This window comes from Ornithodoros turicata, unplaced genomic scaffold (assembly GCF_037126465.1).
Source record: "Ornithodoros turicata isolate Travis unplaced genomic scaffold, ASM3712646v1 Chromosome14, whole genome shotgun sequence".
NCBI lineage: Eukaryota > Metazoa > Arthropoda > Arachnida > Ixodida > Argasidae > Ornithodoros > Ornithodoros turicata.
This window is the reverse complement of record NW_026999314.1, coordinates 388,434-393,893: the sequence shown is the minus strand read 5'-3', so window position 1 is coordinate 393,893 and position 5,460 is coordinate 388,434. Positions and strand designations below refer to the sequence as shown.

Sequence of the window (5,460 nt, the reverse complement as noted above, 5' to 3'; positions counted from 1 at the left end):
TTCATCATCGCAAACCGTGGAGGCAAGCTCCATGGAATGCGATGATGACACGAGCTCACAAGGCTCATTCACGAGCGTGAGCTCACAATTCAAAAGGAAGCCTAAGGGAGATGTTTCACGAAGTGGCTCACTTCCTGATATATCTCCAAAAGAACTAGCGGCTGCTCGGAAGAAAACTCCGAGACAGCCAATAATGGCCCCAAAGAAAAAATAATGAAGCTTCCCTCAAACAGTACACTCTTCTTCTTCATAGTGCAGACATGTCTTATACACACCTCCCTCATTCTCTCTATTATGGCGATCCTTCAGTGGAATTGTCGAGGGCTCCTCTCCAATTTTGACGATGTCAATGATCTTTCGGATAGGTATGATGCACTCTGTTTTGCATTACAAGAGACCTATCTGAATCCACAACACACACATACATTCAGGCGATGGAACCTGTTCCGAAAAGATCGAGCTGGTGCAACACATGCATCTGGTGGTGTCGCTATCCTCACATCAAAGACCATCCCTACAAAACACCTTCCACTGAAAACAACACTTGAGGCAGTTGCTGCTCAGGTATGTCTTCACAGGGTCCTAACCATATGTTCCTTATATCTACTGCCGTCAGGCCTGGTACACTGTTAAAAAAGACCGTAAATTTACGGAAAAGCGCCCACGGAACCAGAGCTTCTCTTTTTCATTGCTGCTCCAATTCCGTAGCGGCACATGAACCGTTGCTATCCCGTCGTCTTTTCCAGGAATGAGTAGAGCAATATCGCTGAAAATGAAATATTTTGTTCAGACCACGTCACGATTATACTAGCAGAAATATGGAAGACGATACATGTCTTCAGCGAAGCACATATTTACAGTTTTTAAACGTTCCAACACTGATATCGCGATATTCGGGCGTAACTTTTTGCTCGGATGAATGTGGCAGGCTCAAGGACGCCGGCGTCTCGCCGTCAGCGAGTGCGCAGCGCGGAGCAATACAGCATTGTCACCTGAGCCGCTAACTGGAAGCCCGTGAAATTCTTTCCTCGTAGACGCATGAGACGCTCCGTGAAGTTTTAAGTGTTTAGAAGTGCATCTAGTGTTTGGTCTTTGGCCGACTGTACCCCCGCAAAGCAAAGGTGAGTTGAAACTCTGTTTCGTTGTTCCACTACTATACCAAGTCAAATAAGCACCACTTGTATGCATGGTTGAAAAAATTGTTTCGTTGCAGACGCGTTTCAGCAACAGTGTGCAACAGCAGGAGAGCAGTGTCTGTGTGTGTCACTGTGTGTGGATCATGAGTAGAAACGTAAAGAGTTGCCTAACCTTTAGTTATTCAGGGGGAGGCTACTGAAATAATTTGTGTTTTGCTGTGATCTCGCACTAAAAATTGATAAATGTTGTGACTCTATTTTCCCCCTTGGAGCTGGAGTAAACAGAATTCCTCTGTTGTGGAAGGTTCACCTGAAGGTGTCCCAATCTCCAAAGTGGATATCATTCCGATATGGCCTGTTATACTTTCCATTGAAATCTGTTGCATTTGCACTATAGGAAGGCCTCCTGTCTGCAAAATTGCCATCCTCTACAGTTTACAATTCATCAAAGAGGTCACATTTCACAGTCTTTCCAGACAAATGTACCTTTACTAGTCAAAGCGGCGTCAAAATTTTCACCAGTAACAGTTTCCTGCTCGCACAGCTGAAGGCTGTACATAAATGGATCCCTTTTTTGCACTCTCTTGGTAGGTGGTATACGGGTGCACTTTGTTCCTGCAGAAATTTTCATCTCGTCGAGCTCTTTTCGACCATCTGCTATCACATGAAGATTTTGCAAGTGGTGTTCCTTGCACCATAGAGGGACCTAATGCTGCTTCTAAGAACTATAGAACCAATTCCTCCAGGTGTCATCCTGACGAAATGCCAACACATTCAACACAAAAAGTATTGTCTCAAAAGTTTTGCTCTCTGACTTCTTGCAGCCAGCAGTGTGGACAGTGAGGGAGCACATATTGCACGCTGAAATCATCACCTCATTACAGATGGATCGTGCACTGTGAGTTGACAGTCCCTTCTTGTGTGCTTCGACAGTCACTATCCATGGGACTCAACATACAACAGGACACTACCTTGTGGTCTCCAGAGACGAGTACAACCTGTGCTATGGGAAACTGGTACACATATTTGTGGAAACTGGACCGGAGGTGATGCCAATTTTTCTTTTTCGCATAACGCCATCAACCTTCCTACTACACCTCATGCTATACCATCTTGAATCTCAGGTACAAGTGAACATTGTTGTGTGCGACCCTCAGAATTAATGGACAGTCATCCATATTCAGCTTATGAAGTAATATACTCTATTGTTGTCTCCCCCAGAATATCACTGCTCAACCATGATTATGGAGGTATATATAGTCTGTTTAACGAAATGTTTGCCAAATATATACAATACTTCTGGTTTCGCTTACTAACTTCTAGTTTTCTGACACAGAAAGTTCCATATGAGAGGTACATATATTTCCCTATGCGTGCTACAGTGATTGCTACATATGTGTGTGGTTTTCAAAGCTTGCTCAATGCTGCTGCTTTTTCTCTTTCTTTTTTTACTAGGCGTTTCTGAAGATCAGGAGTAGAGATCACAAAACGAAAAACTTGGTGTCAGTAACATGTCTTGAGGAGCTAATCAGAGTTGCTGTGGGTCATCGAATTTGTCAGGAAGGCGACATACAGGTATGCCACTTTTGCTATAACGTTTATAATGCTCGTATGAGCTTCAATTCCATTGTTGTTCTAAAAATCTTTGTAACACCAGTTATTTGTTTCTAGGTGTATTTAGTGGATGAGTTATCACTTCGCTGTATGGTTGCTGGTGCTGAGAAATGCCTCGATGACATTTTCATTGTTAAAAATGGACTATGGAAACAAGGTATAGTGTATACATCTCCAGATGCCACTTTGCCCTCTTGCTTGGGGCTTTAAGTGCCATTTTTGTTTTGCTTTCCTGTTTAGATCAGTCAACATGTGTGAGTGCACCTTCACCAATCCCACAAATTCCTCTGCTCTCACGAATTAATTACCCTTGGGAGAGCCTCAGCAAGACAGTACTTGATGCATTGGAAGCAGACAATGTTCTGCTTCCCTCTCAACGACAGGAAGTGGCACACATGGCAGCGTCATGGCCTTGCATATCCATTGAAGGTGGGAGGCACTCCTGATATTTATTCACAGGTATATTTGCTGTTTGCATGGCTTACCTGGATAGAGTACAGCAGATATAAAAAAAATGTTGTGACATGCATTGAAATGTTGTAGGAGAGCATATCACATACAGGTAAAATATAGCATTTTGAAACTCACGTCATGTAGTAGTAGTATCTGCGGGCCTGTCTCGCAAGAACCCTCCTTATATTATATTACATATTTACTCGGCTGGTACGATACATACTGCAGTAAATACAGCAGGCGATGTAACACATACGTATAGCAGAGGCCATATCAACTGCTAACCTTTCAGAGACATTCATATGCTTCACATATGGTGATGTCTCTGCCATGCTGAACTATGCTGATAAGCATGTTTCACGGATGAAAAAAAATCCTATCTATGTGCTCAGAAATTTGTTGTGCCACTTGCAGTGGTGGACGTGTAGTGTTCTTCATAAACTTATTTGGAATAGTTGGTAGAGAAATGGAGTGTTTGTCCTGATCATTACACCATGTGAAACTAAGAATATTTCATGCAATCATTTTGAATACTCATAAGGAAATTTTATTAACTGGTTGTGATTTTAGGCACCTGGTTGGTATCATTGAGAACGAAGGGAGCCAGCAGGCATAAAAAAATCTAGAGGGCTACATACATAAATGCGTGAGGCAGTGAGGGCAGCAGATGAACATAGCAAGAAGTGGGAACATGTAAGGTGTAAATGCTTCCTACGAGCATATTACATTTCTTTATTCATCAAATAATTTAATTTGCCGTGGAAGTATTATGACTAAGGAGGCTCAGTAATACCTTCTTTTCTTTTCAGCTCATGTGATACATAGCGGTCAAATGTTCCGCCACCAAAGTCATGCACAAGTTATTTGTAGTCTTTCCAGTAATTTCCAAAATAAAGGGTTATTATTGAAAAGCTATCCTCTCTGGACACACAAAACATGAGAATTGAACAATTAACAATGAAACAAAATCTCTGGACATCTCACATTCATCATAAGGACTGTAAAGGAAAACAACAGGAAACCAGCTAGCATCATGGCCGACAGCATTTATCCCTGTTTTAAAGCGGAATCATCGTTTCATTACTGGACAGCGCCCCGTCATTATAATTAGTGAATTGCTGCCGTAATGAAGAGGCACATCACGAGTACAGTTTCCTATACTTACTGATATATAGCAGTACCTTGCCCAAACGGCACTTCGGTGATGATGTACTATTTACTGAGTGGTAGCCGTTGGCAGTTCACAACAGACTCAACACCGTTTTTCTCAGTTACGGATGCATTCCTGTACATTCGCCGTCTACCATCAGAGCCGTAACGGAAGACTACGGGCACTTGGCTGGCATCAACGGATAGCAGCATTCGTTCCCGTTTTGAAACGGAATATTTTCTTACAGTGTAGAACAAAAACAACTCGAAAGTCTTTTAGACGAGCTCCCACCACCCTTTCTTTTATTGGGAGATTTCAATGCCCATAACTACTTGTGGGGCAGCACAAGGGCGGATTGTCGTGGCAAAATGTTAGAACGGCTATTACTCTCAAGGCCGGTGTGTCTACTCAATACTGGTACACCAACATACGTGAACGCTGCCACACAGACATTATCTGCAATAGATCTCTCTCTGTGTAGCCCATCCGTTTTCCAAATGCTGGACTGGGCAGTAGATGAAAATCCTCGTGGAAGTGACCACTTCCCAGTTACCTTAAAATTACACCTGTCTTCAAATACCCTTGCAACACGTCCACCTCGTTGGAAATTATCAGAGGCAGATTGGGGCATGTTTCAGAGAGAAGCCGATATTTCACTGTCTTCTACTCAAGGTATGGATGTTGAACAAATGAGCAAAAAAATTACAGACACGATCATTAGGGCAGCCACTAATTCTATTCCGCAAACATCCGGACGTCTCCCCAAGTGCCCAAAGCCTTGGTGGACGAATGATTGCGAGGCAGCTCGTAAAGAACAAAACCGTGCATGGGGTACCTTTCGAAGATACCCTACAACAACAAATTTAATTCTATTTAAAAAGGCCAGGGCTAAAGCAAGGCGGATACGAAGAGAAGCTAAACGTGAATCGTGGAGAAATTTTGTGTCATCACTAAGTACGAAAACTCCCTCAAAAATAGTATGGGACAGACTCAGGAAAATTAAGGGTGAATATGCCAGCTTTACTGTCCCATTGTTACAAGTAAATGGCACAACGTGTCAGAACATGAATGAACAGGCCAATGCTCTTGGTGAGCTTTTTCAGGGGG

At 42.8% G+C, this 5,460-nt stretch overlaps 1 long non-coding RNA gene across 1 annotated transcript; it reads left to right on the top strand.

Annotated features, from left to right (window-relative positions):
- The first annotated feature begins 2,435 nt into the window (after positions 1–2,435).
- Positions 2,436–3,031, top strand: LOC135372355 (uncharacterized). Its single transcript, XR_010415967.1, has 4 exons — positions 2,436–2,489; positions 2,592–2,711; positions 2,808–2,907; positions 2,991–3,031. It is a non-coding gene; the product is annotated as an uncharacterized LOC135372355 (long non-coding RNA).
- Positions 3,032–5,460: the final 2,429 nt, after the last annotated feature.